Source organism: Vicugna pacos, chromosome 5, assembly GCF_048564905.1.
Source record: "Vicugna pacos chromosome 5, VicPac4, whole genome shotgun sequence".
NCBI classification, from domain to species: Eukaryota; Metazoa; Chordata; class Mammalia; order Artiodactyla; family Camelidae; genus Vicugna; species Vicugna pacos.
In genome coordinates, this window is record NC_132991.1 from 75004263 (window position 1) to 75019119 (window position 14857).

Sequence of the window (14857 nt, forward strand, 5' to 3'; positions counted from 1 at the left end):
ATAATTGCTGAGAAACTCATGTTTAGTTTTCTCTTTTGTTTGTTTTAGATTTTTTTCTTTCTTCTTTCTCTTTTCTGTTCGTCCATGTATTTTTCCTTTCTGATGCACCACCCTGGATCATTAATGTAGTTCTCCTCTATATCTATTGTGTAGAAAAATAACTATGTGAAAGCTAATAGCAATTTTATTATTACATGTTTAAAAATTATTGGCATAAATTTTATGCTTATTTTATTTTATTTTTTATTGAAGTATAGTTGATTTACAATGTTATATTAGTTTCTAGTGCACAGCAGAGTGATTCAGTTATACATATATACACATTTTCTTTTTCATATTCTTTTCCATTACAAGACATTGAATATAGTTCCCTGTGCTCAACAGTAGGACCTTGTGTATCTATTTTATATATAGTAATTTGTATCTGCTAATCCCAAACTCATAATTGATTCTTCCCCACCCTCTTTCCCCTTTGATAACCATGTTTGTTTTCTATGTTTGTGAGTCTGTTTCAAAAATATGTTCATTTGTGTCATATTTTAGATTTCACATATAAGTATGATATTTGTCTTTCTCTTTTCAAGTTACTTCACTTAGTATGATAATCTCTAGATCCAGCCATGTTACTGTGAATGGCATTATTTCATTCCTTTTTATGGTTGAGCAGTATTCCATTGTATATATATTATATCTTCTTTATCAATTCATCTGTCAGTGAACATTTAGGTTGTTTCTCTTGTCTTCACTATTGTAAATAGTGCTGTTATGAACATTGGAATGCATGAATATTTTCGAATTAGAAGTTTCTCCAAATATATGCCCAGGAATGGGATTGATGGATCATGTGGCAAGTCTATTTTTAGTTTTTTAAGGAAACTTCTGATATTTCATTGTTAGTATAAAGAAATGCAACATACTTCTGTATACTAATCTTGTATCCTGCCATCTTGCTGAATTCGTTTATCATTCATACTTATTTTATTTTACAACATTCTTTACTAATCTTTATTTTACCCTTTCATTTTTGTTTTTCCTCCTATTTCAAGCTATTCATTTTCTTTTGTAGTTAGTATTTATCTTCTTTCTTTTCTTTCTCTCAAGTTCTTTCTTACACTGTTTCTGCTCCTTTTAGAATTATGTTTTACCTGAACTATTTAGCTTCTAATTTTCCTACTTAGATTTCTCCATCACTGAGTTTACCTGCTTACCTTCTGAAACCAAGTAGGACCCTCTGGGACCCTCCTGAGGGACAGACACCGTGTCCCCTGCCTCTTTTTGCAGAAAAGATTTAGCCTCCTAGGCCTTCCCCAAGTTCCAAAGAACAAGCTTAACCAGAGAAGTGAGAAAATACAGAAACAAAGGAAAGCAGTCAAGAAAGAAAAAAATAACAATAATTTAGCCATAAAACAAAGTCAAGGACCTTTTAGTTCCTCCTCAAGGGCTATAGAGAACATCCTGAGCCATATCCTTGAGTATGTTTTGCAGATACTAAAACACCTACCAGGTGGAGGAACTTTACTTCATGCATCAACACATGGACCGCAGACCAGTTGAAACCAGAAGGTTGATGATCGATATTCCTGAAACACCACTTTGTTACCTCACCATCAAACTAAAAATTGTACACAAGCTGATCACAAACCCTGTGACTCCCTCCCTCACACAGTCTTTGAAAACATATCCCTAAAAGCCATTAGGGAGCTCAGCTCTTCTGAGTCTCCTTGCTTGATGCCCTGCAATAAGCACTCTAAAATTTTCTTCACCCAACCCAGTGTCAATAGATTGGCTTTGCTGTGCACTGGGCAAGCAGACTCAAGTTGGGTTCAGTAATACTGCCTTCCCAAACAAATAATCTGATCTCAAGTCCCCAGTTCCCTCTTTAAAAACAGATATTTTTCATCCTCAATATTCACTGGAATGAATTAAAAGAAAAATGCATATGTGAATTGTTCAACATTATGCTAGCATGCAGTAAGTACTCAGTAAATGTCCTTTGTTACGATCTGTCTTTTCTCAGGTCTGGAAAGGGAAGTATGGAGAGATAAACTCAAATATCCATACTTACTCAGTGGAGTAAGAGAAGAGCTGGACCTTGAATCTCAGTCTTCCATACTCAGTACCATTTTCAAATACCACTCTTCTAAGGTTGAAGTCTTTCTCCTGACAAGAGGTATGAAAGAGAAATGACAGACCTAATTTTGGCTCTCAGCTTGGAACTGTAGTGAGAAGAGTTGGCTATTTTTTCTATGCCTTATACTAAGTCAAATATAAGAAACACAGCTAGAATCTTCAGTGTTTAAATGGTTCATAAAATTTAAAAAGGATTAACAGAAGTGAAATAAAAAACAGAAAGTGGAATGATTCTCTCTAATGTTGGCTCCGAATACACTGTCCTGAAAAAAAAAAAATTAGCAAAGGTATGAGAGAATTTGCATATATTTCACTCTACCCAGTTCTAAACCAATTCTGTACAACCTTATTCATCATGATATAAATTTATGTACAAATTCTAGATTTAGAGTATTTTGCTATGCAATATCACAGCTTAAATTTTTATAATACTCTGACAAAATTAATATAAATACTGAACTTAAATATAATATAATTTAATGAGAAATACAGAAAAATACTTCTAATGCTATGGGTAAATGGATTAATGGAGTCTTGACTAAATTTGACAGTGAACCATATCCTTAAATAGGTGTTAGCTGGGATTAATTAGTTAATTAATTAATTTTTTCTTTCCAATTTTATTGAGATATAACTGACATACAGCACTGTAGAAGTTTAAGGTGTGCAGCATAATGATTTGACTCATATACATCATGAAATGATTATCATAATAAGCTTAGTGAACATCCATCATCTGATATAGATGTAAAATAAAAGAAAAAGAGGAAGAAATCTTTTTCCCTCGTAATGAGAACTCTTAGGATTCACTCTTAACCACTTTCATTTTTAACATGAAAAGTGCTAATTATATTTATCACATTGTACACAATATTCCTAGCACTTATCTTATAACTGGAAGTGTGTACCTTTTGAACACCCTTACCCAATCACCCCTCTTTAGCAATTTTAATGAATGCATTGTTAAATTTTATTAAATTGATATAGAGTGTTAATATAATCTGGATATTTTAATTTTATTTTTAACCCCAAATGCTATGAGAAGGAGAGAGACAACTTGGTGTACTCATTGAAACCAGTCTTTTTATGTCTAAAGAATGTGCAATGACTAAAGGACACGGTAAGAAGGTAAGACTGTATTGCTGCATATTCAAAGATCCCTCCCAGAATTTTGCTAAATAATTTAACATGTTTCTTGAAATTATTTTTTATTGGTAAGAGAGATGACTTACATATTTTTCCTTAATGAAAATTTATTCTAGAACAAAAGAGGCAATTTGAATTTCTATTTTTTTATTTTAGAATATTTTTCTGAATTCAAAACAAGAATACACATACCATCCTAGGTATAATCTAGGTGAAACTAATAAAAATATTATTTATCAAGTACTTAACTATATTCTAAGCATCCTGGTATGTACTTTGGACTCTGTCTCATTTAATTCTCAGGCATATATTCACATAAGTAAACCCATGGCAGGAATGTTATCAACCATATTTTACATGTGAAACAAAAGTTAGTAAAGTAAAAGGATTTTTTTCCTGTGAAGAGGTTATAAATCTAAATTCCCATCCAATTCTACCTGATTAAAACCCACTTTGTGAAACATTTCCTATATTGATACTGACAAAAACATGTTAACAAAATATTAATTTAAAAAAATCTGCTTATTCATTTGGTTCTAAATGAATTTTCCTAACTGGAGGGTGAGGTTGATGAAGGTCATCCATATGTTGTTATTGCTCTGATTTTGATACTCAGACCATAGAGAGTACTCTGTATAAATAGTTATGATAGAAACATGTTGAGTCCCAAGAGATATTTACCATTATCAATTCTTGCAGTATTTATGGAAACTTCCATCTTTAAACTTTCTAATGTGATCTGAAAATGGAAATGTGGTTTGTGAACCTGGTGAATTGTATCTCTGTAAAATATTTCTTTGCTGCCTTTGGTTCTTATGACAGAGGAAGTTCCTGGGAAGTTGCATTAAAATCTATCACCGATCTCAAAGAACTATTATGAATGAATCAATTGCAAAAAACTACTAAGTGATAGTCTCATTTCCATAGAAATGGTCTCATTATGACTAAAGACTGAAAATGTATGAGGACAGCATTGTTTAGAGTAAGTCTTGAGCACTTTCCTTCCCACTAACTCATATGAATATCTTCTCTCATGTTTAAAATTAAATGATTTGAATTCATCATGCACACTAGGAGAAATTCTTAGATTTTCACTCTGAACCATTAGTTCTATTATTTGTGTAAGTTTATTGAGGCCTATAATGACAATAAACTGAGTGGAGTAAAATACTTTTTGCATATTTTTAAATAAAATATGCTGCTTTTCCAAGTTGTAAGCAATGTGTATGTTTTCTTCCTACTTTTGATTGAAAAAGTACACGTTAAATCATTTCTAAAAGATGATGATGTGTATACCAAATAGACTGTTAGGAAAATAAAAACATGCCCTTTTTTCTGTCTTTTGGCTGTATCCTCAAGCCTAATAATTTCTGTTAACTCCGACACTGACAATTACAGGAACACATACACATACTATGTTAGTTAGGCCATCTGCAGGTGTACACTTATACTTCTGTAGTAATCACTAATAACACCTCTTGGAAGCATCTCTTCATGCTTTTGTAAAGAAACCATGTTTCACAGCTTTGCCTGATGATACATGAGAATCACCAATTTATGGTGCCTTCACTTAAACTGTAGAAAACTTAGTAATTTGTTACTTCTAAGTTTTCCTGTGACTACTAATGTCCTCAATGACAGATGTAAATATTTTGAAAGTTCTCACAATAAATAAACAGAAAATACAGAATATCTGCACAAAGACTTTTGTCATTTTAGAAGAAAAAAATCACAAAAAAGATATAATCACAGTAGAGGGAATCTTAGTAAAAATAGTTGCATATATTTATACAACTTCCGTTCATTTGAGCCCTACTGTTTTCCATGTACTTTCCTAAATAGTTCATATATAGTAAGTCAGACCTCACAATAACATTCAGAGAGAGTAGTCAATAAATTTCTCCAAAGTGTCACACCAAGCAAATGGTAGATCTAGGATTTGAAACAAGAGCTTGACTTCAGGGTCTAGTGTCTAAGCGTCTTTCTTAACTGGAGGGTGGTCTATGCCAGTGTCATTTACTCTAATACAAATGACAAATTGAATAAAACAAAACATCCATCCCAAGGTAGCAAACCATTGACAACATGTGACTTGATGCAAGTTGTTTGGTGGTTTTGCAAAACCAAAAAAGGGTTTTAGAAGGTAATATAAGTAGGCATTGATATTTGCTATAATACAATTACAGCATAAACCTTTTTTCTTACTGAAGATGGCTTCATTCATTTATGTTAAATGCAAGAAATTAAGTTTCTTTAGACAAGGAAATTAAATAGGCAAAATTCTGTCTGATAAAGTGCATACAAAGTAATCATGAAAAAGTTTCTTAGATTTCAGTTTATATCATTCTTACTCTTATTTAACACACAATTCTAACAAATATGTTTATCAGATATCCTAACTTACATCAATTTAGGAATAATGAGAGAGAAGATACAAGGGCCTTTATACTCAGAATGATCATAATTATCTTTGTGACTAGCAACATACATGTTTGTAATACATGTATAATATGCATATATATATTTTCATTAACTTCAAAAAAATTCAGGTGGGTGGGTTGCTATCCAAAAAGACATGGCAGTGATCAAAGTGTAATTATGACAGAGAAAATTTTAACTTTTTGAAGTGAAAATTAGTTTTAAGTTATTTTCAAGCAGTTGTGTTAAGAGCAAGAATAATTTTTACCTTTAATGCCTGAAAAAAAAAAAGATTTACTTACTTCTCAGAAAAAAAAAATTAACATTTGAAATGTTTAGTCCATCTTATTCTCTCTGACAAAAAAACTTCTCTCTTGTTGATTTTTTGTGTGGAAACATTGGGCTATAGTCATGACCAAAGTTAAAAAAAAAAAAAGGAGGTGGGGAGTCTACTTTCCATCAAATCTGTCCTAACCATTCCAAAGCTATATGGGTCCTATATTTTTTTAATTGCTTAACATACTGAATTATACATATTAAAAACTCAATAAGTGTGCCTATATTTTATGAAAATTATTTTTGTCATTGTTATTGATGTCATTAATAATGGTAGGCTGTAGAGGAGCTCCAAAAAAGAGATTTGGGTAAATTGTCTTGGGCATTTATACAAAATGCCACTTTTCAAATAATAAATTTGATTTATTAAAGAATTTGTTGATAAACTTAATATTTAAGCATTCCTTTAGTAGAAACTTCAACCAAGTCATCTAGAGACCTACTACCAGTTCTTAAATTTAAAACTTCACAAACAATTAGTTCTGCTATTGGTGTATATTGAAGAGAGAAGAGAGATCATATAGGTATACACACCATGTAAATTTGGCAAGAAAATGCATGTGTCAAGATGAATCACAGAATACTTACCAGGGACTGAAACAAAACACCCTGGACAAGGGTATTTCCTTCTTATGAGACAAGCAGGTTGCAAAAGTCCTTCTGCGACACTGAAAATACGATTAGTGATCATCTCTTGTTTCTTCCAAAGTGTGTTTCCCTGACAGCAGGAGAGGTGATAGGACGAAGGCCCTGGCTATGAATCACTGTGGGTTCCTCTGGCCAGAGAGCCCTGCCAGCTGTTTGGTCTTATAATCTGTTAACGTTTCTCATGTGTCTAAAACTTCCTGGGATCATGCAGCTGTGCTGATGATATGTTATCTTCTAGGATGTGACCAAATGCTACTGTGTAAAGAAGTCAAATAGCAATCTTAAGACAAAGTTTGTATTTAGTTCCACAAATATGGAAGGAGGCGATCTATAAATTACTTTTAAGCATTTAACATTCACTCTATTTAACAAGTAGTAGGGTTTGAAGCTAATGTGGCCTCTAAATGATTCACAAGTCTCCTACATGAAACATTCTGGGAACAATTACTAACCCTGGAAGCTGGAATGAAAAAAGAAAAAAGGAAAAACATTAATTTCCTGAACTTAGAGTGAGATTGTTGAAAGTGTAGGCTCTGGAGCAAAACATCCTTCCTTTGAAATCCAAGAATTTCCACTTACTAGGTATTACTTAACTCCTCTGGGGCCATTGCCACGTCTATGCACTGTGGATGAGCATAGATGCTACATCAAAGAATTGCTGTCAAGATTAAATAACTAAGTCCCGTAGAGCACTGAACGGTGTCTGGCATGTAGTGAGCTCTGTAGAAGTATTTAGCTATTCATGTATTTGTCACCTTATAAAAATAGTAACAAAGTTTATAATACAACAAAATTATCTAATAAGTATAATTTGGCTCAAAATATATAAAATTGAGAATAGTTTCTTAGTGGTAAATTTAGCCACAGAATGTTTTCTTTTATTAAATTTATTTCCTTAAAAAATAAATCATTGAGCAATTAGTCATCAGATTTCAATTTTTAAATTTTAGTTTATGATGATGATGGGGTTACAAGACAATAGTGGCCTCGATTCCAGAATCACCATTTGTAAGAGAGGAGAGCCACCCATCAGTACACAATACAGAATATGCATTTGCGTAAGTGAGAATTAAACATCCATCCTTTGTCACTATTTTTGTTGTTGTTGTTAGACCCTAAGGAATTATTTTAATTAATATATCTCTGCCCTGGCTTCTGATGTAGGTGAGAGGGACCAGTGAAAATATAATTTATCGTGGAATGACAGTAGCTCTGATTTATCAATTTTCAGAATTCCCATATCCCCCAGTCTCCTGACCCCCACACACAGTCACCACCAATGACAAATCAAGACTTAATCTTAATCGATGAAACCGTAGCACTCAACCCTGGTCTTCTACAGACAAAAAGTGCATATGAGACATATTTTTTAGTCATCTAATGTGATAGATGTTATCAAGATTTAATTTTTTTCTAAAATGTCTTATCTTGCCCACTCTTTTGTGAGTCTCTTGGAAGGAAACAAAACACAGCTCAAGTCCTTAGGCTGAACTTGTTTTTTGTAGTTTAAAGATTCTTGTTCACTCACATTTAAATAAAACATCGTTTTGCAATAATGAGTCAGTGAGCAACCTACTTTAATTAACTACTTGAGAGAAGTAATAAACTACAATTTAGTCTACTCACTTTCACAGGATGAAATGAAATCACTGAGTGATTTTCTCTCTTATTCAAAGGAAAAAATCCCACAGATTACAAAGAAGTGGTGTGTTTATTTTCTTTTTTTGAAATCATTATAAATGATATTAATTTTTTAAAACTTCTATATCCGTGTACTAGTATATATATATTTTTTTTAAATAAAATGCTGCAGATATTGCCTTGCAGATCATTAGGGAATCTATTAAACAGAAGCTGAAGGTAATGAAATTGTAGTGAGGTAACAGCTTCCACTTTACAAAAGAGCAAAATAGACATGAGACTGGGCCATTTTATCATGGACATGATACAGGTGCTTGCCTCGAATATGTACTTAAAATATGCTTAGTTTTTCTAAATTCTGGTCATCCACTGTCACAGACAAGAGAATGGGGAAATAAGAGTATTCTGAATATTTGTTCTTTTGTGTTTCCAATTGCTTTCTTTGACTAAAAAAAAGATTAAAATAGAAACAAGAGTTTGTAAACAAAGAGAGGATCATATGAGGTAATCACCCATGCTATCTTAAAACATTTTAATTTTCTACTGATATTAAGTGTCAGTGGAGTTTTCCTTGGAAAAAATTCAAAAACCCTCATAGTGTTTTAACTTACCTTTTCTTGGCTTCTACATTTAGTTAAAAAATATGAACAACTCTTGTATTAATTTAAAATCTACCCAGCCCATCCATTCTCATTTTTAATAAGAAAGACTTTTTTCTCTCTTCTGTCATCCCATTACTGAAGAAAATTGTATTAGTTTTTTTTTTAACTCCAATTTAGCAGCATTACATCATAGAGATCACAGGATTTCTAAAGAAATATCCCTTTATCCAACTGTGTCGCTCTGTTGATGACTTTCATGCTTGACAATGTTTGAGTGCATATTCCCATAAGGGTCACAAGATCAATTTATGACCCATATCACTATTAAGAGAAATATTCATGATTAAGGGCAGCAGTTAATTATGAACTGTAGAAAGTGTTTTCTTTGCTGAAGAGTTGTCCGCATAGGTCGTTCCACACAGTTGGTGCATGTCAGCACGTTGTACTGATTCTCCATGGGAATATTTTCTAAAATTTCATAGGTGTTAATGAAAAAAAATCCATTTTATAATTATATAATTTCTAGACCCATCTTTTTGGCTACTCAAACAGCATTTACTAATGTATATCATAGTACAGAATTTTGTTGCATTAACCATCCTTTTAGCTTGGTATATGTAAAATATTACTATGTATATTTTACTATATATGTAAAATATTGCCCTTTCCTATAAAATACTAAATATGCTTATGAAGTAAACAATATTACATTAACATAACATATTTATTACATGTGCATTTCCCAAATACCCACTGATCTTGGGATAACAAGTTAGGTACTAAGTAGCTATTCTGAGAAAAGTAAAGTTTGATTCTTTCCCTCAAGGAGTATATAAATTCAGAAATTGATAAGACAATGTGTATTATTCTGAGTCAAGTCTTTTTATGAAATAGTCTTTGTGGGAATACAAGTTTCAGGGTCAATTAAAAGTAAAAGGCAGAGATTACTCAGAGACATTGGAAAACTGACTTTTCCTTTTATCCTTTTTCTTGGATAATGATGTGCCTTGCTGATGTTAAATTTGGCCTAAGAACAAGAAAGGCTTAATATCAAACATTTCCTTGTATCAATGCCTATTTGTTAATGTATGTCTTTCTTGAGTGAAAATGTAAGCTGGAGAACTAAAAGCAATAGTAAGGAAGAATTTTGTTTTTATCAGCTTCCCAACACCTTACCTGTGGTTAAAGTATCTTTAGCATCAGCAAATTCCATAGGAAATTCAGACACCTGGGAAAATGTCACATAAAGATACACTACATTTGGTCCTGCTCTATGAGGTCTTCTTTTAAGACTGATTTTCAAATCTTTATTTAAAAAATGGGTGCCTTATAGTAGATATGTGTGTGTTTTCTCTTTCTCTAAAACCATATCTCCAAGAAGTAGTGTTAAAAACACTGATTATACACAAGTAGATGAAAATAGGTAAATCACACAGAATACATTATTTATCATATCCATAAATGGATTGTTCTCAGGTTTAAATAAAATGAAATATGTCCATGTGCAATATTATTAACTGGCTTTTCTATGGGAATAAAACTCTCAAATTTCAGTGGTTAACAACAACAAATATTTATTTCATGACACACTATGTGAGTGGTTGTGGATCAGCTAATATGGATTTGCTTCCTGAGTTTTCTCATTCCAAGATCCAGGATAAGAAACATGCCCTATTTAAGAAATGATTTTCACTAAACAGGGGGAAAGAGGGCAAAAGCCAAGCATGTAGTAGCTTCAAGTATCTGCTAAAACATGGCTTACATCAGGTTTACTTATATCCTGTTGGCCAAACCAAAAAGCTTAGCCCAAGGGGAATGAGGAGTGGAAGTATATACTCCCACATGAGCACCACTGAAAATCCCAGGGCCACAAGGCAAGATGCCCTTACAAGGAAGGGGAGAGCAGAATGAGGGCAACACTACAGTCTAACACGGGTGGGGTTCAGAGAGTAAGTACAGAGTCATCTTAGAGCTCAGTTTTGATTTGACCAAGGAAGATGGGTGAGGTTGTGGGGGAGTAATGAAATGTCAGATATTTCATTCTAGCAGAGGGAAATCAAGAAGCAACAGTTAGAAGTAGAAAAATAGGGATTTTATCATAAGAAAATTGAGCAGGAACAATATTATTGAACCTGTTCAAGTTTATACTGTGATTATGATTAGTACACTGGGGACCCAATAAAGCACTTCAATATCCAGTTTATTGTGAAGTCTGAGCTGTTCTAAAACTATTCTTTTATTAGAACTCTTATTCCTCTGCCAACTTCCAAATACACTTTTAATTTACCCAAATTTTGATAGTTTTTAATAAAATATGAAATATGCAGATTTGCCAGATACAGTACTGAGGATGACAAGAGGCAGGATTTCATTTATGGGATCTCAAGTTTTCATATGGAGACACTGAATTAGAAATGTGTTCCTTATCTTTCTTCTCACCTTTGCACTGGCTGAAGGCTAGCTTATCTGATTGTTTGATCTTGTAGAAGGAAATGATCAGGAAGGGATGAAGCCCTCTGGTCTCTCTTTTATTTTTTAATTCAACCTATAGATAAAAAAGACTCATTCTAGACTACTCCCTGCTATGAAATTAAAAGCTTGTACCTGACAGGAGTTTTGTGCTTTTCAGTTTGCCCCTGAGACTTAGAGGATGAGTCTTTCTAAATCAGGGAATTTTAGGAAATCCTTTGTCTGCACATCCTCCAATCAGCTAAACATGACTTATGGTATTTTTATCTCCAGCTGACAATTTCTTTTTCTGTAGATAACTTTACAACTAACAAAACTGCAACCTTCAGGAAAAGCAGATTTTCTGAGCCGCATTTTATTGAGAGAGGTGCATTTTATTTTGTTTTTGTAAGTAAGTAACATGTTCTAGTATGTTGTAGTCTGTTCCGGGAATTTAAAATGAAGCAGTGAAAAAACTGGAAAAATCATTGATTTTATGATTTAAGCAATTTGATTGATATTTGAAAGAAGATTGATATAAGCAAATAAGAGACAAATAAGAGGATTTCAATTAATGAAATTTTTTATTTAAAAAAACACTAAATATGAGAGACAGAAAGAGAGAGACTTAGGAGTTTTTCTTTAGATGGGAAAGTCAGAAAGTGTGTTCTTGAGTGGTTGACATTTGGATTGGAAACTAAGCAGATGGCCCAGGCAGAAATTTCAGTTACCTATTGGAAATGCCCTGAAATCTGACTAAATTACATGGTATGTTCACTAAGAAGTAGCTATAGGCCACCAAGCATATTTTTCATTAAGGGAATTTGTGAATAAAGCATTTGGCTATATTAATTTCTGATGCTGAACATCCAATATGACAATACAAGTCTAATGCATCAGCCAGATTTAAGCCACCTGCTAATTTCATAGATAAATGGGCAGAAACCTAAAATTTTTTAAAAATAAAAAATAAAGGTCTGCAAAGAATGAATTTAGTTAGTGTTTCTTCTTTACTGATGTTCTGAGTATCCAGTCACTGACACCACAGGCCATGATTTTCCAATCTGAAAATAGAAAGTTGAACTATATGGCCTAGACGATGCTTTCTAAGCTAATGTGGCTTGATTTCTCTTTAAGTAAAATCTGATCTAGATTTCTCCTTTGCCCTCTAGCAAACATGTTAGTTTTTCTGCCTGTTTTATCTCTCTCTCTCTCTGTATATATATGTATGTATGTATGTATGTATGTATATACTTAATGAAAAATCTAATCATATAATATCACTTTCTTTCCCTCCCTCGTATTTTCAGAAAAAATAAAATAAAAACAGACAAAGTATTGTAAGCACAGATTTGGAAGACATCCTGAGTTTGCATGCTCTCTCTCTCAGTCACTGAATAACTGTCTTGGTAAAGTTACAAAACCTCTATATCACAATTTTCTTAATGATGAAATAAAGGCTATAATTTTTTTCAAAGGATTGTTGGGAATGTTAAATGAGATGAGACCACAGCACAGGTTGTACAGTAAGCCCTCAATAAATGATAACTTTTATCCAATTTCTATGATTATTCTTATGATTTCACATAAAATTAAATACTCATCCATTGTGAAACCTGAGTTAGGCAACAGAGATGAGTTTTGACTAGTTTCTACATTTAATATTTGTACAAATCTCTGTTCTTTATAGTACTTGTAATATACGAAAAATCCTAATTATGATTAATAAAGTGTGCTGAAATTTCACAACATTTGCATGCCACACTAAGTAGAATCCAATCACACCTTTTACACTTCCGTTTACCACTTGTTGTTTCCCATGCCCTTACTTGTCTATGAGAATCTCCTGTAGTGGTTGTTAGACAAACAGATCTCCAGGCTTCAGATTCAGAATATGCAGAAGTTTCTTTGAATTTGTGTTTTTAAATGAGCTCAAAGTGATTACTATGTATTAGCAAATTTGAGATACATTGCACTATGATATAAACATATTCACAGTGTATAAATATAGGTATAGAATTCCTCTACAGAAAGAAAGAACTTATTTAACCAAAGTGCTGTGGTACCTGGCTAAAATGTGTAAAGAGAACAAGGGAAACAATAAGAGGGTTGATTCTGAGGGTGATACACTAGGGACAAACAGAATATAGGTTCAGCACAATTGACATGGCAAGGGGGCTCTCTCCCATGATTTGGTGGGTATGGTACTTTGAAGCTTGGTTGCAGACATGTCAGAATCACTTGGATAGAGTTTTGAAAAAGAAGTCTAGAGGACATGGATATATTAGAATAGATTATTTTGTAATCTGACTGGTCCCAAGAAATGACCCAAGGATATTTCTCAAAAACATTAGGTATGGAGGGTATGTACAGCTGAGTAATTAATGGCATCATTGAGGATCTCAGTGGTAGCTATATTTTTTTGGTCAGGGTTGAGATTGTGTCTTGTTGCCATGAAACATGGCTCTTTAAATTTAATAATGGTGATAGGAATTTTTAAGAGCAAGGCCAGTAGGCATGATTTAAACTTGCAAGAGAAGATGACGTATTTATTATATTAGCCAGTGAGGCCAGTGTGGCAACCAGGGAGCATTGACCAGCAGACATCTGTAGCAATGGCTAAGAGACCACGATGTTCCAAAGACAGGGTGTGTTCATAGCAAATAAGGTTATTCCTTGCTTTATATGACTAAAATCTGTCAAATTCTACTGAACATAGGATATCAACCACCAAAATGGCAAATTTCTCACCTCATTTTCCAGATCTGAGCCATTTTTCAGGCTGAGAGGCCATCAAAAGAAGAGAAACTCCTTTAAGCTTGAATAAGGACTATGAAATGTTCCTGCATTTCTCACCATTTCTCAAATGGGCCCATGGCAATTTGCTAGAATAACTGTAGACAGGGAAGAAACAGATATTCAGATCCTTTCACAGCTATTGGTTACAGGGTCTGAGATAATAAGATATTAAACTGATTACTGTTTTTTAAAAAACTCACTAGTGGTCCAGTAGATCTAAGGACACCCTTATGGTTATTTTCTCGGTCCTGAGGCATAACCAGAATGGGACATGTAGAACATTCACATTAGTTTTCTGGTCCATAGAATAAAAGCCACCTTGATAGAAAGGTCAAATGCAAGCTCTGGAAAGTATTCATAATTCCTCTCCCCATCCACGATTAGCCAACATAAATCATAAGTAATACTGCATCCTGGTTGGGATTGCAGAAATAATCGTTACCCTACCAGGGACTAAGGTCTTCCTCATACTCGGTTTTGTTCACCAAGATGACCACTGGAAAATCTAGATGCTTAATAGAGAGTGACAGTTGACTCCTGAAAATGTAATCAAGTGATAAAATTCTAATCATAGTTGCTGTGCTGATGTATTTCTGCACTGGAACAAACTGTCACAGCCTTTGAACTTGGTATGTGACTGCTGATCTTGTGAACACATTTTGCCAGTTCCATCAGGAAAGATGAAAAAT